The sequence below is a fragment of the Danio rerio genome, chromosome 20 (genome assembly GCF_049306965.1).
Source record: "Danio rerio strain Tuebingen ecotype United States chromosome 20, GRCz12tu, whole genome shotgun sequence".
In the NCBI taxonomy this organism is placed as follows: Eukaryota; Metazoa; Chordata; class Actinopteri; order Cypriniformes; family Danionidae; genus Danio; species Danio rerio.
The window spans coordinates 49163514-49190544 of NC_133195.1; the positions used below are offsets into that span (position 1 = coordinate 49163514).

The following is a 27031-nucleotide window of genomic DNA, read 5'->3' on the forward strand; positions in this document are numbered from 1 at the left end:
AGCTCAACCCAAAAAGAAAAAAAACAACTTCTTTTATCTGTAGAATATAAACAAAGATAGAAACAAGAGGTTGTTCTTGCATATCAATAGAGCAAATACACTTAAAATAAGTGAATCACAATGTTTTATCACTGTTTGTAACCTTATGATTTTCATTTTCCTTCAGTTAAGTCCCTTATGTATCAGGGGTCGCCACAGTGGAATAAACCATCAACTATTCCAGCATATGTTTTACCCAGCCGATGCTCTTCCAGCCATAGTATTTTAGTTTAGGGCTAGTAATTAGACTGGTTAAATAATGATGTGATTTGAAACAGGTGATGGTCAACATGGTAATAATGATTTGGTACAAAAGCAGCATCCAAGAAAGGTCTAGTCCAGGAGTGTCCAAGCTCAGTCCTGGAGCGCCAGTTTCCTGCATAGTTTAGCTCCAACTTCCTTCAAAACACCTTCCTGGAGGTTTCTAGTATGCCTAAAAAGAGCTTGATTAGCTGCTTCAGGTGTGTTCAATTGGGGTTGGAACTAAAATATGCAGGACACCGGCCCTCCAGGACCGAGTTTGGACACCCCTGCTCTCAAGGCAATAAAAGCCTGTACGTGCGACAGTCTAATTTCAGAAACTGCTTGCAACGCTGAACGCACTGCAACACGGGGCTAAAACATTCAACAGTAAAACAATACTGGCTCACAATTGAGAAAAAAGTTGTAATCTTAAATTTTGACAAAAACAACTTAGGATTCCAGGAAAAAAAGTCAGAACTGCATGATATAAACATATTTATAACTTCCAATTGTGACTTTCAAACTCACAACTGTGAAGTCGTAAACGTAGCATTCAACATAAATGAATTGTGAGAAGTAAACTCAAAATTTCCAAACCAAAAACAAGTCAAAATTGTGAGATAACTACAATAATAAAATAGTAAATAGCAAACTAATGTAAAATAAGTCACTGATATCGCTAGTGTGTGTATGTAAAGTTTCAGCTCCAAATACCACACATATAATGTTTTACACCTCTTTGAAACTGGCCTTTTTAGGCTTTGATCCTGATTGTGCCGTTTTGGTGACTGTCGCTTTAAATTCAAATTACATTGTACTCCTTTCAAAAGAGGGCGGAGCTACAAACTTTTCTGTTTTGTGTACAGATTCAAAACTCTAATAGGCTGCTTCTAACTCAGGGCTGTTTATGCTCATGAGGACAACATGGGCTTATTCTGAAAACGTAGCCCTATATACATTTCAGGAGATCGCGAATTATGCAGCCCGAAGTATGTTTGGCTGCATTTTGTCTTGAAAACGAACGCTACAGGGTGGTATGATGCTGTCCCTTTTCACGCTTACAGTACCTCCGTATGGACGGCTCGCAGTGAACGTCAGCGAACTTGAGATGCAGAGTGGAGTTGACCACGACAACAGGGTTTGAGTCTGGTGAAGAACGGTTTTTAGGAAGCAGGTAAGACAAAAACAGAAGCCAAAAAATTCAATAAACAAGTAAATAACAGGGTGAGAATGTAGTAAAATCTGAAAACATTGTAAAAATTAGGCAAGTGCTTTTCTTTTTTGGATTGCTTTTTAAAACACTATCTGTTGGGTTTATGGAAGGAGGAGGGTGGGTCAGTCGATCATTCAGTCAGTCGACAGCAGCGTATGGTGGATTTCAGCAGGTGCGAATGGCACTCGCAAGAGAAATTTGAGATCTCAAAAAGCATATACAGCGGCCTCTGGTGGATTCACAAAAACAAAAACTGCAAAAAAAAAAAAGTACCTCCCGGTAGATATTTGGCGCTCTCCAGAAATGTATATAGGGGTATGTTTTCAGAATGGTTAAAGCGGACCTATTCTGCATACTCACCAATGTATTTTACAATAAAAAAATCCCAAAATGCATAACAAGCAACTACTGACACCATCTACAATAGCCAGTATGTTATATTTAGTCAGAGCTGTTTCCAATTGAAAAACAGATTTTTTTTTCTGCAGCAAAATCTGCATCCTAGTCTCTCATAGCTCTCAAGGCATTAAAAAGCCTCTACAAGTGACAGTCCAATTTCATTAACCGCTGCCCACGCCGAATCCACTGCTACATGGGGCTAAAACGTCCAGCAGTAAAACAAAGCTTGGATAAATTCTCAAAATCCAGATTAAAAAAGTTAAAGGCATAGGCTCATTCTGAATACGCAGTCCTTTATACATTTCTGGAGATCAAAAATAATGTACCCAGAGGTATATTTGACTGCATTTCGTCTTTAAAAATGAACGATACAGAGCATTCCTTTTCATGCTTACCACTTACCTTCATATAGACGGCTTTCCCACTGTTACCAGTTTGTCCAGTGCTTCGCCACGTAAGTCGGCAGACTTGAGATGCAGAGAGGAGTTGACCAAGACGACAGGGTTCCGTCTGGTGAAGAACAGTTCCAAAAAGCAGGTAAGACAAAAACAGAAGCCAAAAATAAATTAAAAAAGTAAATAACAGGGAGAGAATCTAGTAAAATCTGAAAACGTGATAAAAATTTCCGTGGCTTTTCTTTTTCTGTATTGTTTTTGAAAACATTGTTGGTTTGCTTTAGGGAAGTGGGTGGGCGCTGGTCAATCGGTGTTTTTGAAAACACTATTGGTTGGGTTTAGGGAAAGAGCAGGGTGGGTGGGTCAGTCGATCAGTCAGCCAGTCAGTCAGTCAGTCGACAGTGGCCTCTGGTGGATTTACGCGAAAACAGCAGGTGCGAATGGCACTCGCAAGACAAATTTGAGATGTGAAAAAGCATACACAGTGGACACTGGCTGATTTGTGAAAACAAAAACTGCAAAAGCAAATGTAGCTCCTGGGATGTATTTGGCACTCTCCAGAAATGTATATAGAAGTATGTTTTCAGAATGAGCCTGGATTTAAAATTTGAGCCAATGGGTTATATTTAGGGCGTACTCAAACTATGTACAGTTGCCTCGAACCGGGCCAAAGCACGCTTGTCCCCCCTCCCATCTCCCCCGACGGCCCGCACTCACATTACAATCGGGCCTGGGCACCCTTACGTCATCGATGATGCACTGTTCAGTAAGTGCTCTCGCTCAGCACAGTGGAGATTTCTCTAGTTATAACGCTCATAAACAATCATAAAGCCCTCGTGCTGCAAGAATTAGGAGGTTTGATGAAGGTTCGCACCTGTCGTGCAGTGAGGGGTTTGGGTCTTTAATAAGCTACAGCAGTTTGCGTTCACTGAACAGTAAGAATGATTAATAAATCCATATGAAACAGTGCCTTAAAGTCACGTCTTGCTTTCATTTTCGAGCTTTGGCGCGTTTTGCACTCACACTACAAAGCCCAAGTGAACCGCGCTAGGGCACACCTCTTCCAACTGGGCCAGGGCCGGCCAAGTGAACCGTGCTTGAGCCCGATTCAGTGCACTCACACTTCTCAAATGATCCGGGAAACGGGCCTGGGCATGGTACGGATAGCATAGTGTGAGTACCCCCTTAGTTAGAGCTATTTCCAATTTGAAAAACTGATTTTTTTTTTTCTGCAGCAAAATCTGCATGCTGCACTCAAAAAAATACTTTTTCTGCTTGTTCAAACTACTAAAATGAGTTCAAACAAAACAATTCTTAGTTTTTTTTAGGGACAACTCAATTGTTTTATGTTTAATCCACTAAAATGATTGAGTTATCAATCAATGTGTGTTATCACAACGTGAATGAATTGGGTAAATGAATACTGGGTGTATTTTTTTACAGTGTAGTCTCTCATGGCTCTCAAGGCAATAAAAGCCTGTACGTGTGACAGTCTAATTTCAGAAACTGCTACCCACGCTGAACGCACTGCTACAAGAGGCTAAAACGTCTAACAGTAAAACAATTCTGGCTCTCTGCAGACCTCTGCCATGTTTCTGAAACCTTACGAAATGAAAGCCAACAGGGGGTAGTGTGCAATCATTCTTCTCCATCTGGCCTGTCCACTTAAATTAGCCGGGCCTTGCATCCAGCGGCATCTGTTTCCAATATGCTGCAAGGACGGAAGGGTGGGTGCTTGGCTTTGCAGCGGAAAATACAGCCTACTGTACTTTTAAATAGCCCACGGGAGAAGCGGGACGGATGTGGTCCGTATATATCGCCTTATCCCCAGATTCCTCGTTGCCGGACTGCCACTTCTCTGGCTTTGAAAGATGTCAAATGTACAATTAGGAAGGAATTTGTGTAATGCTGTCTGTGCACGTGAGCGCAGCTATGGCGGTGCACGTTTCTCATGTTGGACTGCATTCGCAAAACACGCTTTGCATTAAACACTTTTAAAAAATGCTGAGTTCCACACAATTCCTTCATGTTATTCCAGCACAAATCAATTAAGTTAACTCAATCCTTTTTCCAAATTTAACCGGATCGAATGTAAACCAATTAAGTTGTCCCAAAAAAAAAACCTTCAAGAATTGTGTTGTTTCAACTCATTTTAAGAAGTAGTTCAAAAACCAGCAAGACTCATTTTCTGAGTGAATGATTGAGAATTGTTGAATTGATTTAAAAGTGGCAATTCAACCTTTTCGTGGCTTTTTCTGGGTTTGTTCGGCAATTGTTGGTTCAGCAGTCAAACCAAAAAGGTGAGAATGCTACAAATATGACTGAAAATGCTTTTAGCACAGTGTAAAAAATAGTGCTGCCTACGTTTTTTTGTTTAATCAACTGTACTTTAGTCATCAGCTTACATCAGTCAAACTGACTTAAAATATGAAGTTAAACTTTAGTTGAAACCTGGTCAACTCATTCCATTGAACATTTTTTGTCATGATGTTTTTGCCATATACTTTTTTTTATCTTTTACTAGTTGGCATTTTACTGTATTATTATTATTATTATTATTATTATTTTTAATTTGAACAGCCACATCTCTTTTATAATTAATAACTTTAATAATTTTAATAACTAATTTCTAATAACTGATTTATTTTATCTTTGCCATGATGACAGTAAATATTATTTTACTTGATATTTTTCAAGACACTTCTAAACAACTTAAAGTAACATTTAAAGGCTTAACTAGGCTTAACCCAAAAGTGTGTTACAAATGGAAAAAAAAACATAAAAGTTTCTTTACTGGTAATTTTATTAGAAAATAAAATATTTAAAAAAAATTAAATAAAAGTTGTGAAACATTTGAAGAACAAATAAATTAGTTAACATGTCATTTGGAGGCCCTAAATCATTAGCAACTTGTATTTTTAAATAATCTGTTCTTCATTAAATATGTTTTAAATGGGTTATTAATTAACGAGACAGTTCAACCGAAACACTCACCCTTGTGTTTTTTTAGAACTCTTATGGCCTGTTTCCACTGAGTGGTATGTACGGTTCGGTTCGGTGTGCTTTTATGGCCTTTTCCACTGTCAAAAGGATCCAAAAAGCGAACCGTACCGTACCTCTTTTTGGGTACCCTTTATTACCTAGCAGGACAAAACTGGTCCAAAAGTCGGCCCTAGATGCGCAGCTGAATGCTATTGGTTTACAGAGGAATGAATGGAGAATGAAAACAAAGAAACCACTATTTGTAAAAACTCAGCCGCGACACTGTAATACTAAATACATATAATAATGAGCCATGGTTGACCCAAGCTCAAAAACCTTGTTGTTGTCTTGATGAACAGCCACAAAGCCAAGAAGATCAAAATCTGTTGTGTCCTGCTTTTGTTTAATGAGGCCATCTAAAAGTGTGAACGGATTCGCTTTCTTCAGAGAGCTCACCACATCTATATTTGAAATAAGCAACTTGAGCTGATGGTAATAACGTGTGCATGATTCCTAAAGTGCTTCTGACACTTGCACATGCAAATGATTGTTTCAGCAACCTAAAACATGAACAAACTGCTATGTTTATCATCGACTTTTGGACTATTATGAGCTCGGAATGACGGAATTGCTTTCTTACAGAGCTTACATGTGCTGGTGAAGATTAAAAATACAGATGACAGGTTTGCTCTGACTGGGCTATGTGCTGCGTCTTGCTTTTGAAGCCAAATAAAAACTAAATGTATGATGTGTGTAGTTTACGTTTAATTGGTAACACACACAAAAATTCCGTAAAATAACGGAAAATGTACTGGCAGCTTATTACACAGTTTTCTATATTAAAAACCGTAATTTTCTGTGTTTTTAGGGGATACCATCAGTAAAAAAGAGGAAATATGATGTATATCAGAGATCGTAAGGGTCTGTATGTGTTCATATTTATTTATTTATTTTATATAATTGCAGATGTTACAGTAGCCAATTTTGTCATTGATCTGCAGTTATAATCAAATCATGTTCATAGAAAGGTTAGTAATGAACATTTATACACAAGTATTTATGTGTATAAAGCATCTGATTTATGAGAAGGGCTTCTTGTATGATATGTGAACGACTCTACAGCTTTACTTGGAGCAGGATTTCCTCGAGCGAGAATGACGTAGACTGAAAGTTTCTGTCATATACCACACCCACCAAAAGGGTACCCTTGGTACCCGTTAGGCAGTGGAAACACAAGCCTGATAAAGGTGACCCGTACCGACCTGTAGCGTACCGTACTGTACCAGTCAGTGGAAACGGGCCATTTGACTTTTCCTCTGTTGAACACAAAAGAAGATTTATTGAAGAAAGCTGAAAACCTGCAACCATTGACTTACATAGTATTTGTTTTTCCTACTATGAAAGTCAATGTGTACAGGTGTTCATCATTCTTCAAAATATCTTCTTTTGTGTTCAACAAAAAAGAAAGGTTTGGAACCATTCCAGGGATAAATAAATAATGAGTAAATTTTCGCACTGGGGTGGACTATCCTTTTAAAATTATTACTGTTGTAGAAACATGATGCGTTTTGCCTCTTTTAGGGGCGTGAATGTATTTCTCACTTGAATTGTGTGCATTTATATCATTTATTAGGGATGTAACAATATTGTAAATACCGTCATACCGCAATAGCAATTTCTTTTAATATTACCGTGGTTGTGACTCAATAATCATAGGTCTTTTGGTGAAAAGTTTGCTCAGGCGAATGGAGTGAATAGGAGGTAGCGGAAACTACAATTTTCATCAGCCGAGGCGAGGCCATCATCCTTTGCGGTCTGTTGTCGCTACAGATCCAGTAATGCAGAAATGGAGGGTGCTGCTAGTAGTGGCAAAGAAAAAGAGCTAAAAATGGTCAAACCTAAAGCGCGTTTTAAATCAGATGTGTGGAAGCATTTCAGTTTCTCTCTGAAAAGAAACAAGAAAGAAGAAAAGGTGACAGAAAAAAGGGTATGCAGGCACTGCCAGACTGTGCTGAAATACAAGTCTGGGAATACAACTGACATGATGGGGATTCTTTTAGTCAAGGGGACAGCAGAACACAGCACACTGCTCGGATTGATGGAGACATTGACTTGTACCACCAAGAGACCTCTATCTTACCCATGGCTTGTCCTTTCGAGTGGTGGTTTTTTTCCATGGTTTAATATTTTTTGTTATTAAAATTGAATAATTTAAGTTCCTGTTTGAATGTCATTGATCTGTTCAGTGTTGAGGTAACCTGAACTTTCTAGCACTTTTTTTTTGAGTCTCTTCCATAGATAGGAATACATAGTTTTTCCTTTAAATGATTCAATAAATATCGTACCGTGCCATTCATACCAAGGTATTACCGTATTGTGAAATTTTAATACCGTTACATCCCTGTCATTTATACATGCATTGCTTTAATTGCTTGCAAAAAAGAAACAAATATTACTGTTTCCAAAGTCCTGCTGCGCCTCTGCAGTAATTCAACCTTTTAATTCAAATCTGAACTACAGTGGTTTTTCCTCTGGCCTGTTGGTGCAGTGGTGAAAAGGAGCAGAGCCTCGTGACGTTATCTTGACAAGGCTTACAGATGTGACCGAACAAAGCCTTTATATAGCAGTCACACATCACTTCACGCCTGTGCTCCGACACGAAATATGCCTGTTTTTACACATGTGCACATTCTTACAGTGCTAAATCATAAATCCGTAGCCTTTATAAGTTATTCCTGAAGTGAGGAAAGGCAGTGAAGACAGTCCTAGACTGCTCAGAGCAGCAGGTTCAAGCCCTCGTCCAGTAATGCTCATACATGTGCTGTCCTAGAGCAATCAGAATCAAACTGCAGATATTCATTCAGTCATCCGTTTTCTTTCAGCTCAGTCCCTTTATTGATCACGGCTCGCCACAGTGGAATGAACCGCCAACTTATCTAGCATATGTTTTACACAGCGGATGCCCTTTCAGCTGCAACCCGCTGCGTAAAAACTTGCTGGATAATTTCAAAAATAGTTTTGGCACAATGGCGCCCCCCATGTGTGGCGTCCCCATGCGCTGTATTTAGTGCACCCCCTTTTTGCGCCTCTGCCTGTAGTGCATGTGAGAGGTTGATCTGATCATCTATAAACTCAAATGCCATGTTAAGTGTGCTGATTTGAGACTGCTGCTGCATAATGGAACGTTTCTTTTTACACTGTAAAAGTGCACTTTAGTCAAGTCAAAATGAAAGCAAACATTCTGATGGGTTCTGCGTTTTGTCAATTTTAGCTTAATTTTAATATTATTAATAATGAATAGGGATGTAACGGTATTGTAAATACCGTCATACCGCAATATAAATTTTTTCGATATTATCGTAGTCGCATGACTCGGTAAAACTATAGGTCTACTGAGAAAATTTGCTCAGGCGAATGAAGCGAACGGGAGGTACCGGAAACTACAATTCCCATCAGCCCAGGCTTGGCCATCATCCCTTGCGGTCTGTTGTCGCTACAGATCCAGTAATGCGGAAATGGAGTGTGCGGCTAGAAGCGGGGATCAAAAAGAGTTTGAAAACCCTAAAGCGGGTGTTGTCGCCGCGCGCATACTGAATAGCGGTGTTGTCGCGCGAGTTCTTATCAGCTGTGTTGTCGCTCGCGTTCTGATCAGCTGTGTTGTCGCGCGCGTACTGTAAAGCGGGGACGGAGGGTATGTCGTGTCGCGGGGGCACTTTTGATCATTTTGGAAGGGCACTTTCTATCCAAGACTAAAAAGGGCATGTGCACTGCACAGGTTGAGCCCTATGTGTGCACGTGCCTGCAAGTTGGGGAATACGACTAATAATCAGTCATGGGGACTGCAGAAACACAGCACACTGTTCAGATTGATGCAGACATGAGATCTCTATCTCACTCATGGTTTTTCCTCTCAAGTGGGGGAAAGACAATGCACAACGTTACCCACTGCTGTCAACCTGGGCCAAGTCATATCTCTCTTGTCCCAGAAACCTCAGTCCCAAATGAGAGGGTTTTTTTCTGTTGCAGGGGACATTGTAAATACCCAGAGATACCAGCTTTTACCAGATTATATTTATATGATAATTTTCCTTTAAACCCATCTCTATCTAAGTGAGTGAGTGATTAAATGTTGAATGTGATGAGTTTTCAACAATACTAAATTGAAACTTTATTTTTTTACATGGTTTAATATTTTTTTGTTATTAAAATTGAAGTTCCTGTTTCAAAGCTTACAGATACATGACTAATTTGTATGTCATTGACACTTTTGGCATTTTTTTGGAGTATTTTCATAAGTTTTGTTTTTTCCTGTAAATGATTCAATAAATACCGTACCGTGACATTCATACCGAGGTATTACCGTACCGTGAAATTATGATACCGTTACATCCCTAATAATGAATTTAATAAATTAAAATATGAATTATAGTGTAGACTACTGTGGGAATGTGCACTGTCCAATTAAACATTTTTATTAGGCTACATATCCCCTAATTGAAAAACGAAGGGCAGCTGCATCTCTTCTAAAATTAATTTATTGGCTAATTTATTGTTTTTTTTCCTTTAGAGCTCAGGAGAGTTGTATTTAAAGAATTAGCTAACTAAAACATGTAATGAATTAGGCTGCTTGCCTACAGCCTAGTTCACACTACAGGATTTTAAGCCTGATTTGAGCCGATTTGGAAGTTAACGAGCTCACCGACGTATCAGGCTGTGATCGGGAAGAAATCTGTGGGTGCACGGCGCTCGCCAGTCTTTATGTGTGAACTACTGAACAACGAATCAACGAGGCTCGCTGACGCGTCGCCAACACCTCGCAGACGGAAATCCAATTATTCAATTGACACAAAAGAGTCTGTCTAATCTCCACTAGTGACCTAATTCTTGAATTTAACTGAATAACGGCATTTAATATTTGCTGTCTGCAATTTTTGTATTTGTTTTGCATATGAAAATGGAAAAACACAAATGTTCTGATTGTAACACAAACCCACAGCATTTGTGTAGTTTTGCTGCTCTCAGAACAGAAAAAATGTTTCCTCTCTCTTGTTTGTGTGAGCTAATGTTAAAACATCAGATTGAAAGATTAGAAAAAAACTCGAATAAAGCCTTCCTTCAAAATCCGAGGAAAGAGCTTGAAATTGTGCTGAAAAGACGGATTAAAGCAGCAGGTGTAAACAGGAATGTGTCTCTCTCGTCTAATTGTGATATAATAGAGCTCAACGCATTGTAATACCAGGTGTAAACCGGGACACAATAAGCGAGAACGAGTGCTTTCAGGCTTCAAGAATGACTCAAAAGCAGCCTTTCACTTACATGCAAACTTTTCTAAAGCTCAAATAGTGCGTTAAGCAATGCCAATGTTTAAATCCCCAGAAAATGCATGATGTAATTCATATGTGCAATAAATAAAAGTGCCAAATGCATAAATGCATGTACGTTTGGCCAAATTTCTCAAATACTATGGAAGGTTGAATTTAAAATTCACTGTCCACTGCTAATCTTTCCTCCCAGTGAGTTGTTAAAGGGGTGGTCCAGAGTGTATGTTAAAGACATGGTTGTGTTTATAAGATGCAAAGCAATGTGTGCTCATGCTTGATTTGTAAAACATCTGTTATTTTTTTTCATAAATCTGCTACTCAGCTATTGTTAAAAAGACTGTTATATTTCCAAGTTCCTCAAAAAGCCCACCCACAAGAGGCTCTGATTGGTCAGCTAACATAATGTGCTGTGATTCGCCTATCGGCTCCACATCACCAGGAAGCGTCATGTCAAGTCACGCCTCTACTAGGACACACTGGGCCTCTGCTGTTTAAATACTGTTGGTTCAGTGTAGCTGTGTCAGTGTGAGCCTAAATCAGAACAGATTAGAATGTACTAATTGACTCTGATTGGTCAGATTAAAAAGGATCCTTCTGAGCTCTGATTGGTCAGATTATGGCCCTCATTCTGCTCTTATTGATCAGAATAGAAGGCCCTACTCAACTCTGATTGGTCAAATTAGAAATGGTCCTTCTCAGTTTTGACTGGTCAGAGTGAATAACTGTATTCTCAACTCTAATTAGACAGATTAAAAAAACTTTAGATTAGATGGCCTTCCTCTGCTCTGATTGGTCCAATTAGATCTACTCCATCTCTGCTTTGATTGGTCAGAGTAAACGTAGTCTATCTCAGCTTTGATTATGGCCCTCAATGCTCTTAATGGTCAGATTAGAAAGGGTCCTTCTCAGCTTTGACTGGTCAGATTAGATGGCCTAACTCACCTCTGATTGGTCAGATAAGATGTACTCCATCTCTGCTTTGATTGGTCAGATTATGGCCCTCATTCTGTTCCTATTGGTCAGATTATAAGGCCCTACTTGACTCTGATTGATCAAATTATAAATTGTCCTTCTCAGTTTTGACTGGTCAAGGTAAATAATCGTATACTCAACTCTACTTGGTCAAATTAAAAAAACAGTCCTTCTTGGCTTTGACTGGTCAGATTAGATGGCCTGACTCTGCTCTGATTGGTCAGATTAGATCTACTCCATCTCTGCTTTGACTGGTCAGAGTAAATGTAGTCTATCTCAGCTTTGATTATGGCCCTCACTGCTCTTATTGGTCAGATTAGAAATGGTCCTTTTCATCTTTGACTGGTCAGATTAGATGGCCTAACTCAGCTCTGATTGGTCAGATTAGATGTACTTCATCTCTATTTTGATTGGTCAGATTACACATAGTCCTTTTCAGCCTCGATCATGGCCCTCACTGCTCTTATTGGTCAGACTAGATGACCCAACTCGAATCTGATTGGTCTGATTAGAAATGTTCCTCTTCAGCATTGACTGGTCAGAATAGATGGCTTTACTTGGCTCTGATTGGTCAGATTAGAAATGGTCTTTGTTGGCTTTGAAACATCAGATTAAATGGTTTAACTTGGCTCTGGTAGGTCGGATTAGATGTGCTTCATCTCTGCTTTGATTGGTCAGATTAAATTGCTTTACTTGCCTCTGATAGGTCAGACTAGATGTGCTCCATTTCTGCTTTGATTGGTCAGATTAGATGTGCTCCATCTCTGCTTTGATTGGTCAGATAAAATGGCTTTACTTGGCTCTGATAGGTCAGACTAGATGTGCTCCATCTCTGCTTTGATTGGTCAGATTAAATGGCAGATTCGAGTTGGGCCATCTAATCTGACCAATAAGAGCAGTGAGGGCCATGATCGAGGCTGAAAAGGACTATGTATAATCTGACCAATCAAAATAGAGATGAAGTACATCTAATCTGACCAATCAGAGCTGAGTTAGGCCATCTAATCTGACCAGTCAAAGATGAAAAGGACCATTTCTAATCTGACCAATAAGAGCAGTGAGGGCCATAATCAAAGCTGAGATAGACTACATTTACTCTGACCAGTCAAAGCAGAGATGGAGTAGATCTAATCTGACCAATCAGAGCAGAGTCAGGCCATCTAATCTGACCAGTCAAAGCCAATAAGGACTGTTTTTTAATTTGACCAATTAGAGTTGAGTATACGGTTATTTACCTTGACCAGTCAAAACTGAGAAGGACAATTTATAATTTGATCAATCAAAGTCAAGTAGGGCTTTATAATCTGACCAATAGGAACAGAATGAGGGCCATAATCTGACCTATCAGAGTCGAGAAGGACCATTTCTAATCTGACCAATAGTAGCAGAATGAGGTCCAATCTGACCAATCAAAGCAGAGATGGAGTACATCCTATGTAGTTAGGCCATCTAATCTGACCAGTCAAAGCTGAGAAGAACCCTTTCTAATCTAACCATTAAGAGCATTGAGGGCCATAATCAAAGCTGAGATAGACTACATTTACTCTGACCAATCAAAGCAGAGATGGAGTAAATCTAATTGGACCAATCAGAGCAGAGGAAGGCCATCTAATCTAAAGTTTTTTTTTAATCTGACTAGTTAGAGTTGAGAATACAGTTATTCACTCTGACCAGTCAAAACTGAGAAGGACCATTTCTAATCTGACCAATCAGAGTTGAGTAGGGCCTTCTATTCTGATCAATAAGAGCAGAATGAGGGCCATAATCTGAAAAATCACTGCACTTCGTTGTTGTTATGATGAAAGATTTTGTGTTTGGCCATTGCCAGATCAACAGAAACTCAACCGATCAACTACAGTAGTTCTTCCAGTGTTTCATCATCATTGATTGATAATTTAATGATTTAATTGAAAGACTTCATTGCGACTTGTTATTTCTAATCTGACCAGTCAAAGCAGAGATGGAGCACATCTAATCCGATCTATCAGAGCCAAGTAAAGCCATTTAATCTGACCAATCAAAGCAGAGATGGAGCACATCTAAGAAACACTGGAAGAACTACTGTAGTTGATCGGTTGAGTTTCTGTTGATCTGGCAATGGCCAAACACAAAATCTTTCATCATAACAACAACGAAGTGTAGACATAATGCAGTGCAAGTAAGAAATTCCTTTTGCAGCTTCAGTGATTATAATGGGAGTGTTTCAGTGTTTAAGCCATTGTTTGTGTTCTTTTTAAAGTTTGCAAGCTCCATTATTATTATCAGAAAAACAGACAAACAAACCGAACAATGTACGGATAAAAATTGGGATTGTAATAACAAACACAAACAAATAAACCAAAAAGTCACTTTCCTTGCTTAACTACTAGTTCTAGTAGCTCAGTAAATAAACTGCAGGATGTGTGTAAACATCCTGACAAACGAGTTAATGTTCAGATGTTTAGTGATTGTTTGTTGAAGTAGTTCTCATTTATGGCCAAACAAAAGACGGTTGTGAAGAATGACTTGTTATTGTACGTGTCTCTCGGGACGGGGTGCACACAGAATGCCGCATTGAGTCGCGATCTTACACGAGGTGTTGTGTGAAGCCATCTGGAAGAGATCTGGCATTTTTCAAAAACCATTTTTGTTTATCCAGAGTCAAAGACACACATATGCGAAGCGGCCGTACAGTTTCCAGCGCCGAATGAATGACTTCCATTTTTCCATTCACACTCAGGAAGGAGATGCACTGCTAGATCTGATAAGGCTGATGACAAATCAGAAGAATTGATGACAAGCCCTTGACATTTTCTGGCATGGGTTCCCAGAGCCCTCCATGCATGCTGAAATGCTGATCACTTTGGAGGTCTCCTCTCAGCACACGGGTACTCTAGACATGTTCTACTTTTCAGAAATAGAATGTCCTGTATAGGGCTGTGAAAATAACTGCTAATAAAGAACATTAAAACTATTTAATGTTGAAATTATTCATTCATTCATCTTTCTTCGGCTTAGCTTCTTATTTATTAGGGGTCATCACAGTGGAATGAACCGCCAACTATTTCGGCTTATGTTTTACGCAGTGGATGGCTTCCAGCTGCAACCCAGCATTGGGAAACACCCATACACTCTTATTCACACACACTCAACACAGGCTCATTCTGAAAAAGTAGTACTGTCGACGTTTCTGGAGACCGCAAATTATGTAGCCGGAGATGGGTATGGCTGAATTTCATTTCTTAAAGGGTCACGAAACACCAAAACACATTTTTTGAGCAGTTGACAGTCGTATATGTGTCCCACACTGCTAAAAACACTATTAGGACACCTATATTTCACTAAAAAGTGTAAATTGGTTGTTTTTGCGTTATTTCAAGCAAATCCGTACTTCCGGTTTGAAACGAATTTTTGAAGCTGCGTCACGGTCATGACATATTAGCGTTGTATTCCAGCGTGCAGACTGGGCGTCTGTGCCAGAGTGAGTCTTATTACGTCTTACAGTGTGATGCATTAATGCATGAGTAAGGCTTGGTTCAAACCAATCAGCGCGCTCTATTGTGCAACTTCATTAATATTCATTACTGTCAGAGTGTGGACGGCAGAGACGCCACGTTGTATTGGCAAAACAAGCGTGAAGTGTTGCTTTTATAGTTTGCTGCAGTGAAGTTTTGTTTTCATTTTCTCTCTGTGAGAGCGCAGCTGGCGTCACGTGTGGATTAACAGTGTACGCGACACGCGACAACAATAACTTACGTGTCTAAGGAGGATTATTGTTTACCTGAGAGCTGTTCTCATCTGCAAACGCTGAGATCCAGATTGTAGTCTCCTCTATATAAAGACGCGGCTCTAGTTGCTGGTGATTGTCCTGTCTCTACAGATTTGGTAAGTGAGCGACCAGTGCTCTTTGTTTATTCAGTTCGTATTTTATTCGTATCAAACAAACTAACAGTTACAACCAAACTATAACCTTGTGTTGGATTTTGTGACCGGAATAACACACGCGGCTTTCTGACGCTACCTGCCGTGTGCATCTAAGTTTCCGGGAAATGCTGAGTTTTTTCTCTCTCATTTGCCGTGCGGTATCAAACATTGCATGAAAAATAGACGCTTAGAGCAGTTCCTCGAATCAAATATCTTGTTTGTCGCGAGGGACATGAATGAATTCCCTGAATGAAAGAGCCAAACTGCAGTTAAAGTCCACCATTTAATAATTTGGCAAATAATTCGACTACAGATGTCCATGTAAACACAGTCACATTGTCCGCTGTGGTTGTGTGTTTTGACTCTGAAATTCAGCGGGCCCAAATAGACACTCCCACACCATCCCTCTTTTGCTCCTCCGACACTCCCCCCTAAACAGAGCTGGACACGCCCACTTTTCTGACTTTTTCCAAAGTAGAGGTGTGAAAAACATTGGCGAAACGAGGGGGTTTCATGGCCCTTTAAGCAAACACCATGGGACGGTATGGCGCCGTTTCTTTTCGCGCTTACCAGCTGACATCCTACCTTCATGTGGAGGGCTTTCCCACCATGACCAGTTTGTCCGGTTAGCTCGTCGATGACTGGGTTCGAGTCCAGGGAAGAGCGGTTCCAGAAATCAGGTAAGACAAAAACAGAATCCAGAAAATAAAATAAAATAAACAAGTAAATAACAGGGTGAGAATGTGGTAAAATCTGAAAACGTTGTAATCTGGAAACGTTTTTTCTGGAGGGCTTTTGTAAATCGTTGGTTGGGTTTTGGAAAGTGGGTGGGCAGGTCAATCTGTAAAATTGGTTGGGTTTAGGGAAGGAGGAGGGTGGGTAAGTCGATTGGCTGGTCGCCCAGTCGGCCATTCAGTCAGTCAGACAGATGGTCGGTTGACAGCGGCCTCTCGTGGGTTTACGCAAGAACAGCACGGGCGCAATTGGCACTTGCGAGAGAAATTTGAGATATGAAAAAAGTGCACACAGTGGCCTCTCATGGATTCGCGAAAACAAAAACTGCAAAAATAAGTACCTCACGGAACGTATTTTGCGGTCTCCAGAAACGTCCATGGGACTACGTTTTCAGAATGAGCCTGGGTTGCACACACTCATACATTATGGCCAATTTAATTCACCTATAGCGCATATGTTTGGACGGAGGGGGAAACCGGAGCACCCGGAGGAAACCCACGCCAACATGACGAGAACAAGCGAAATCCACACAGAAATGTCAACTGACCCAGCTGAGGCTCGAACCAGAAACCTTCTTGCTGTGAGGCGACATTGCTAACCACTGAGCTACCATGCTGTATTGGAATGATGAAATGTTGAAATAAAACATTTGTTAAAAAATTCAATGCATAAAAAATGTAAATAGTTAAAACTCATTAACATTTCATTAATTTAAAAACAATTCATCAAAATGTTTTGATTAATTTGTTTTTATTTAACTATTAATTTCTGTGAAATGTTAGAATATTTATTAATTGTTGATTTTATTACATATATTTATGTGTATTAATTATTTAAAAAAATAAGCACAAATACTTTGCTTGATTAATTAAAATATAATAATTTGAGACTGTTTAAATAATAATTTAAAACATTAAACCATTACAACTAAAAGTTTTTTTAAATCAAATGTTTCAATTAAAACGTATATATAATTTTTTATTAATCATTTTTATTTATTCATTTTCTTTTTGGCTTAGTTCATTTATTAATCTGTGGTCGTCACAGCGAAATCATCCGCCAACCTAACCAGCTTATGTTTTAGCAGCAGATGCCCTTCCCATCACTGGGGAACACCCATACACACTCATTCACACACATACACTAGGGACAATTTAGTTTACCCAATTCACCTGTACCACGTTTTTTGTTCTTGTGGGTGTAACCAGAGCATCCGGAGGAAACCCACACCAACACGAGGAGAATATGCAAACTCCACACAGAAATGCCAACTGACCCAGCTGAGGCTCAAACCAGCGACCTTCTTGCTGTGAGGCGATTGTGCTCCCCACTGCGCCACCGTGCTGCTTTGAATCATTTACATTTTTTAAATGCATAACGAATTTATTGATTAATTAAAATATAACTTGAATATTTATTTAAATATGATTTATTACTGTTATCATTAAATCATTTAGATTAATTAAAATTCATATTGGATTTTTTTAAATACCTTAAAAATGATCATTTAGCCATTTCTGTTAAAATAGGCACTATCCTTATAAATCAACTGCATAGTTGCAACAGCTGCAATATTTGTCAAACTGTAGTGAGTTTATTGATCTGCTGTCACTCTATTTGGGCGGAGTAATACAGAAGGGTGAAAAGGCTGTACAAGTGCTGTTGTTGCAGAATATTACACTGCTATCAGCCAATCAGATTCGAGAGCCAGACCAAACTGTTGTACAAAAAATAAACATAAAATACAGCAAAGTTTGAGGAAAGGGCAGACTCCATCAAAAAAAAAAAAATAAATAAATAAAAAGATGGCAACACAAAGAGAAGTAGCAACAATTTTACAATGCTCAGCTTAATTGAGTACACCATTTTAAAAATTAATATTTTTATCTATTTCTCAGTTAATATGGGTTATATGTTTTGGTGCATTTAATCAAAACAGATTTATTAAACATAATTATTTATTAAAATAATATTTTAGTCAACAAACATCTATAGAAATGGAAAGATAATACAATTAAATTCATGAAAAATATTGCAAAAAAATGACAGACTACAACATTTCACAAAAAAGTGTATGTATATATATATATATATATATATATATATATATATATATATATATATATTCTGTGTGGAGTTTGCATGTTCTCCCTGCGTTCGCGTGGGTTTCCTCTGGGTGCTCCGGTTTCCCCCACAGTCCAAAGACAAGCGGTACAGGTCAATTGGGTAGGCTAAATTGTCCATAGTGTATGAGTGTGTGTGTGAATGTTTCCCAGAGATAGGTTGTGGCTGGAAGGGCATCCGCTGCGTAAAAACTTGCTGGATAAGTTGCCGGTTCATTCCACTGTGGCGACCCCGGATTGGTAAGGGGACTAAGCCGACAAGAAAATGAATGAATGAATGAGAATATATATATATATATACACACACACATGCATACATACATACATACATACATACACACAGTATATAAATCTAATTACGTTTTTTAAATCTTGTTTTAATTTTTAATTAAAATTAATTTTGTTTTTGTTTGTTTATATTGCTTTTAAAACTATCTGTATTGAAGATAGTATTATCAATCCTGATTATTATCAATCATGCATATCATTTGCAAAAGCTACAAACAATAATTATGTTAGTTTTATTTTGAGGTAAATAAAACCTCTTTTTTAAAGTGCATATTGTCTGATGTTAAGTTTCTTACCGCTAGTCTTCTGACATTCATAAAACAACAGTAATATGTTTAAAGAGAGCTGCAATGCTTTGAGGCAAGAAGTCACAGGACAGGATTTATGCGTTGCAATTAATGTTCCAATGGTAAATTTGTATCCGGGCTACAAATAAAAGTAAACATTAGAACGTTTCGCACACTTTATCGAGTGTTAGTTGAATTTCTTCCAAGGCCTGTAAGTTCCTTCTAGTGCCCCCCCACCCCCTTATAAACCCTTTCTATATTCTAATGCACAGCCATTTGCTTCAGTCCTGCAGGTTTGCGGAAGGCAGATTTCTCACACATGGAGAAGGAATTCAGCCCATTGAAAGATCCACGTCCCACACTGTTTTGAGATTAAATACTCAGATATATATATATATATATTCAAGTGTTCTCCACATGCTCCGGGCCGCCCTATAGCAAGACATTTTTCAGTGGGATGGCATGCCAAACTCATCTGCGGTCATCTTCAAAAGCAACCCTACGCCTCCAGCAACACCTCCTTCATGTTTACGCACCGCCTGAAACATGTTAAAAGCCTTCATTCCTCATCCGAGCGATGTAAGCTGTTCGTCAAAACACTCTGCCTTATATTCAGGGTTGGGGAGTAACTAATGAAGCTTAAATACACAAACATGAAAAACACATTTTTAGTAAATACTATAGTGTTGTTAAACCATACTAGAGTAAAGTCTGTTGTGGTTGTCCTATAGTTGCTATGGTAACATAACTATAGACACAACAACTATAGTAATAAGCAATGTTCCCAATACTGTAGCTTTCTACAATAGGTTATATTATACTACAATGCTACACCACAGTCTACTGTAGTACAAATAAAGTAACACTACAATGTTTATAATACTAGAAAATGCTGTAGAGGTTTAACACACTACTAGTTTAGTTCAAAACATTCTTTACTTGAAATTACTATAGTATTTTGGTCACACTTTACAATAAGGTTTATTAGTTAATGTTAAGTAATGCATTTTCTAATATAACCAAACAACGAACAGTACATTTACTACTGTATTTGTTCATGTTAGTTGCCGTTAATGAAAATGCAGTAGTTCATTGTTAGTTCATGTTAACTCATGGTGCATTAACTAATGTTAACAAGCATGGATTTAAATGTTAATAATGGATTAGTAAATGATCATTTATGATTAATAAATGCTGTACATGTGTTGTTCAAGATTAGTTCATGTTGTTAAATGCATTAACTAATGAATGTTATTGTAAAGTGTTACCAGTATTTTTATGAGAATTCTAAGCATCTAGATTAAGTCAAAGATTTTAACTAACCTACCAAAATACGATACAAATTACTTTTTTCAAATGTATTTTGTAATTTGTAGTGAAATATGATATAATTGAATTATTAACAAAATATAATACACTATTAGTTTAGTTTAAAACACTATTTACTATAATTTACTATAGTATTTTTCCTATGGGCATTCCAAATTCCAAGTATTTATATTAAGTAACTAAACTTGAGTATAGTCTAACGAAATCCAAAAAAAATTTTTTTTTTCACAAATGTATTTTGTAATCTGTAGAGAAATATGAAATAATTAAATTTTTAACAAGGTATTTACACTTCTAGTTTAGTTCAAAACACTATTTACTATAGTATTTTTATATTGGAATTCCAAGTATCTAGATTAAGTTAACGAATTTAACTAACCTACCAAAAAAAGATACAAATGACTTTTTTACAGATGTATTTTCTAATCTGTAGTAAAATATGAAATAATTGAATTATTAACAAGTTGTAATACACTACTAATTTAGCTCAAAACACTATTTACTATAGTATTTTTACATGAGAATTCCAAGTATTTAGATTAAGTTAGTGAATTTAACTAATCTACCAAAATACCATACAAATGACTTTTTTCACAAATGTTTTTCAAAATCTGTAGTGAAATATGAAATAATTGAATTATTGACAAGGTATAACACACTAGTGGTTAAGTTCAAAACACTTTTTACTATAAATTACTAAAGTATTTATCCTATGGGCATTCCAAATTCCAAGTATTTAAATCAAGTTGCTAAACTTTACAAATTTTCCCTGAAATGGGTTGCAGCTGGAAGGGCATAAGCTGCATAAAAAAATATGGATATATGGATAAGTTGCCGGTTCTTTCCGCTGTGGTGACCCCGGATTAATAAGAAAATGATTGAATGAACTTCACCAATTTAACAAAATATCATGCAAATGACTTTTTCACAAATGTATTTTGTAATCTGTAGTGAAATATGAAACAGTTGAATTATTAACAAGATATAACACACTATTGGTTTAGTTCAATACACTGTTTACTATAAATTACTATAGTATTTTTCATATGTGTATTCCAAGTATTTATATTAAGTTACAAAACTTGAATAATCTAACAAAATATGATACAAATTACTTTTCCACAAATGTATTTTGTAATCTGTAGTGAAAGAGACAATTAAATTGTTAACAGGTTAAAGCACACTACTAGTTTAGTTCAAAACACTATTTACTTTATATTACTATAGTATTTTTCATATTCAAGTATTTATATTAAGTTACTAAACTTAACTACCCCAAAAAAACATAAAAGAAATGAGTTTTGAGTAATCTAAGGAAATACAAAACAAACTACTATCACAAATGTATTTCACAATCTGCAGAGAAAAATAAAACAATTGAAATATTAACAAGGTATAATAAACTACTAGTTTAGTTCAAGACACAATTTACTATAAATTACTATAGTATTTTTTCATATAAAGTATTTAGATTAAGTTACTAAACTTCAGTAATCTACTGAAATACTATACGAATTACTTTTTCACAAATGTATTTTGTAATCTGTAGAGAAAAATAAAGCAATTGAATTATTTACAGGGTATAACACACTACTAGTTTAGTTCAAAACACTGTTTACTATTGTACTTTTTTATATGGGTATTATATAGTCACTAAACTTGAGTAATCTAAGGAAATACAAAATACAAATTGCATTTGCACAAATGTATTTCATATTCTATTTCAAAAAATTATTCATAATAATTATTTGAATAATGAATCATTAACTGAGTCTTTAACCATAGAATTGCACTGGTAGGATCATTTGAATCAGTGAATCTTTAACTTTAGATTTGCTCTGACTGAATCATTTCATTTGTAAGTCGCTTTGGATAAAAGCATCTGCTAAATGACTAAATGTAAATGTAATCTGTAGTGAAATATGATATAATTGAATTATTGACAAGGTATAACACACTAGTAGTTTAGTTCAAAACACTTTTTATAGTATTTTTCATATGGGTATTCCAGAGTATTTAGATTAAGTTACTAAACTTCTACTGAAATACCATACAAATGACTTTTTCACAAATGTATTTTGTAATCTGTAGTGAAATATGAAACAATTGAGTTTTATATACACACTACTAGTTTAATCCAATGAAAATGAAATGATACAAATTATTTTTAAAACAACTGTATTTCATAACCTGTAGTGAAATAATAAATAATTGAATTATTAACTACTATAGGTACTATAGTTCAAAACACTGAACTAAACTGAAATAAATTCAGTTTAATTTATTTTAAATTACTAAACTGAAATACGATACAAATTACTTTTTCACAAATGTATTTTGTAATCTGTAGCAAAATAATTGAGTTTTAACAAGGTATAACACACTACTAGTTTAATCCAAACACTGTTTACCATAAATTACTATAGTATTTTTCATGTGTGTATTCAAAGTATTTATATTACTGTAAGTTACTAAATTTGACTAATATAATAAAATATGACACAAATTACAAATATGTTTTGTAATCTGTAGTGAAATATGAAAGAATTCAATTATTAACATAACACAGTACTAGTTTAATTCAAAACACTGTTTAATATAGTATTTTTTCATATGGGTATTCCAGAGTAATAATAAGTTACTAAACTTGAGTAATCAAATGAAATGATACAAATTATTTTTAAAACAACTGTATTTCATAACCTGTGGTGAAATAATAAATAATTGAATTATTAACAAGGTACTATAGTTCAAAACACTGTTTACTATAGTATTTTTTCATGCATATATTTCAGAGTATTTATATTAGGTTATTAAACTTGACAAAATACGACACAAATGACTTTTCCACAAATCTATTTCAAAATCTGTAGTGAAATATGAAATAATTGAATTATTGATAAGGTATAACACACTACTAGTTTAGTTCAAAACACAGTTTACTATAAATTACTAAAGTATTTTTTCATATGGGAATTTAAAAGTATTTAAATTAAGTTACTAAACTGAAATACGATACAAATTACTTTATCACAAATGTATTTTGTATTAACACATTTCAGAAGTAACCTTCCCAACCCTGCTTATATTTGGCAGTCAAAGGTCAAGAGGATCCATCAGCGGCAACATGAGGATTATCCCGTTGACATTCCAATTCGGGGAGTCTTTTTCTCTCTAACTCATGGGAGAAAAGGTCCTGCTCCGCGCTGGCAAGCCAGGCATCAAGGAGCAATTACTGTCGCATTAGGGATCATCATGACATGCTGCTCAAATACACAGAGAAGCTACTGTTTTCATCTGTTCCTTGAGCGCGCGTCCATCAGGTAGACACATTTAGCCTGCTCTAAGCCCGCCTGGAGAACTTTTGAAGTCAACGTAACGCTCAGGTGTCCTCTAGATGAACCTATCACAAGCGATTTAGCACCTCTTGGCGCGATTTCACTTCATTATTCACGTATAGCCCTCCACTGTCCTTTTAGGAAGAAGTATGGCTACGGTATGTTGGGCTGATGGGATGTTATCTTTGGCTGGAGGAAGGGAAATGATTTTTGTCTTCCTCCTCCTCATATGTTGAAATGTTCACTACAAAGCGCTTGCTAATGATTGCTTCTCGATTACGGTGATTTATTGTGTGACACTGTGTAGTGTCGGGAACGTTTATAGAGACACAAATCAATTGTTAGCAATGCTGGATTTATTAGTTCAGATGTGAGGATGTAAATGCTGCAAATCCGTTCAATTACAATTAAATTACAATAAAACATAAAATGATCATTAGAATCAATGAATATGTGAGTCATTAACCATAGACTTGCTCCGACCTGATCATTTGAATAAGTGAATCTTTAACTTTAGATTTGCTTTGACTGAATCAATTGAATTAATGAATCATTAACTGTGAGTCATTAATCATAGATTTGCTCTGCCCTGATCATTTGAATCAGTGAATCTTTAACTTTAGATTTGCTCTGACTGAATCATTTCACTGGATACTCGCTCTAACAGAATTATTTGAATAATGAATCATTAATTGAGTCTTTAACTATATAATTGCACTGGTAGGATCATTTGAATCAGTGAATCTTTAACTTTAGATTTGCTCTGACTGAATCATTTCACTGGATACTCGCTCTAACAGAATTATTTGAATAATGAATCATTAATTGAGTCTTTAACTATATAATTGCACTGGTAGGATCATTTGAATCAGTGAATCTTTAACTTTAGATTTGCTCTGACTGAATCATTTCACAGGATACTCGCTCTAACAGAATTATTTGAATAATGAATCATTAACTGTGAGTCTTTAACCATAGAATTGCTGTGGCAGGATCATTTGAATCAGTGAATCTTTAACTTTAGATTTGCTCTGACTGAATCATTTCACTCGATACTCGCTCTAACAGAATTATTTGAATAATGAATCATTAACTGAGTCTTTAACCATAGAATTGCACTGGTAGGATCATTAAATCTGTAGATTTAACTGTAGATTTGCTCTGACTAAATCATTTGACTTAGTAAATTGTTAACTGTATGCTCACTCTGGCAGAATCATTTGAATTAATGAATCATTAACTGTGAGTCGTTGACAGTACACTTGCTCTGACCCGATCATTTGAATCAGTGAATCTTTAACTTTAGATTTTCTATAACGGGATCATGTGATTTAGTAAATTGTTTAACTGAATTAATGAATCGTTAACTGTAAGTCATTAACTATAGACTTGCTCTGACCTGATCATTTGAATCAGTGAATCTTTAACTTTAGATTTGCTATGACTGAATCAGTTGATTTAGTAAATTGTTAGTTGGATACTTGCATACACATTTAACTGAATCAATGAATCATTAACTGTGAGTTATTAACCATAGACTCGCTCTGACCGGATCATTTGAATCAGTAAATTGTTAAGTGGAGATTCTCTGACTTTATCATTTGAATCGGTGAGTTGTTTAGTGCGAGTAGATTTGAGTGGATTAAAGAATCATTCATTCATTCTCTTTTCAGCTTAGTGCCTTTATTAATCTGGGGTCGCCACAGCGGAATAAACCGCCAACCTTTCCAGCATATGTTTTACGCAGCGGATGCCCTTCCAGCTGCAACCCATCTCTGGGAAACATCCATACAAACTCATACACTACGGAAAATTTAGCCTACCCAATTCCCTGTACTGCATGTCTTTGGACTATGGGGGAAACTGGAGCACCCAGAGGAAACCCACGCGAACGCGGGGACAACATGCAAACTCCACACAGAAATGCCAACTGACCCAGCCAAGGCTCGAACCAGTGACCTTCTTGCTGTGGGGCGACAGCACTAGCTGCTGCACCACCGCATCGCCAAGGATCATTCAGTGCCATCCAATTTACCTGATTAAAAAAAAAAAAAAGACAGCTTGTTTAAAAAATAAATAGCAATACCACGTCTTTGAGCAGTTGTTAATTTCTCCAGTTCAAAATAACCAGAAATAACATGCTTTATGAAGAGGAGCAGTTTTTCAAAATAATGATACTATAAGCTTATAGATACTTAAACTGTGCTTTAGTCCTAAAACATGAAATGAAATGAAACATGAAATGCATGCAGCATGCAAATATACAGAGGTGAAAATAAGCATTAAATATGTCACCATTTTTCTCAGAAAACCTATTTCTAAAGGTGTTGATGACCTGAAATTTCCCCCAAATGTTAGTAACAGCCAAAGAAATCCATATATGCAAACAAAACAAAACACATTAGTTTACCAATATAGTTCTTTGGAAAAAGTATTGAACACATGAAGAAAAGAAGGTGTAAAAAGGCAGTGAAAGCCCAGACAGCAGCTGAAATCTCTCAGTTCTTCAGCAATCCTCTGCCCTTCCTCAGTGTAAATGAATATTAGCCACTTCAGGCCAACTTCTACAGTACCAGATGATAATGATAAAAGCAGGGGTGACATTTCAGCAAGACAATGAACCAAGACACAGCCAAGGAAACTGTCAAATGCTTTCAGAGAAAGAAAATCAAGCTGTAGAATGGACCAGCCAATCACCTGACTCGAATTCGATAACAAATACAAAATAAAAGCCACGCGAACACCGGGAGGACATGCAAACTTCACACAGACATGCCAACTAACCCAGCTGGGACTCAAAGCAGCCACCTTCCTGCTGTGTTTACCACTTAGCCACCGCGCCACCCATGGACTTATCAGCTTTTCCTATTTTCTTGAAGTAAATGAGCATTGGAATTCTTGACATTCCTGTCAGAGCCGGCTCTGGTAATGGATCTCCGGGTGGCAGGTCTGCATTGTAGCAAAACTCACCAGAGATGTTCTGGGGTCGCTCTCGGCTTACAGGAACCTCCCTGAAAATGGCCTCGGGTGCAGGGATTACCGCTCTTCTGTGCTCCGAACAAAACCCAGGCCGAGTTTCCCCTCTCAGCCCACATCCCACAATGGGAGTTTACATCATAACCACAAGAAAGAAGCAACGGCTCACCAAACAATGCGTGTTTATCTGACCCTGGACCTCGCGGGATTGTGCACAAAGTGACTTCTTAGACTTGTGGATGCAACGAGAGAGGATGATCGTCCTCAGGCGTCAGATCCATTTACCCAGTGAAGAAACCTGCATCACCGACCACTAAAGTTAGCCTTAAACACATCGATTTTATCTTCTGCAACTTTTGGCTTGGGTATTGTTACACTGAAACCAGAGCCTGCTGGAATATTCAAGTAATGCACTGTAAAACATATCCACAAGTGAACAGTTTTTCATATTTTTTCATTCATGTTTCTTTTTATGCGCTTGAATTGCA

At 37.0% G+C, this 27031-nt stretch overlaps 1 protein-coding gene across 11 annotated transcripts in view; it reads right to left on the reverse strand.

Moving 5' to 3' along the window:
- fermt1 (FERM domain containing kindlin 1) overlaps positions 1 to 27031 on the reverse strand; it is a 208575-nt gene that overhangs the window by 42773 nt on the left and 138771 nt on the right. For 5 of the 11 annotated variants that reach the window (XM_073933690.1, XM_073933689.1, XM_073933687.1 and 2 more), the window contains 2 exons: positions 2297 to 2404; positions 1350 to 1384 (listed from right to left, as the gene is read on the reverse strand). The gene's annotated coding sequence lies outside the window, so the exon portion shown is untranslated. Of the gene's footprint in view, positions 1 to 1349; positions 1749 to 2296; positions 2405 to 14134; positions 14785 to 15985; positions 16501 to 27031 lie in introns of those variants that run through there. The other 6 variants (XM_073933688.1, XM_073933686.1, XM_073933691.1 and 3 more) reach the window with 4 other exon arrangements.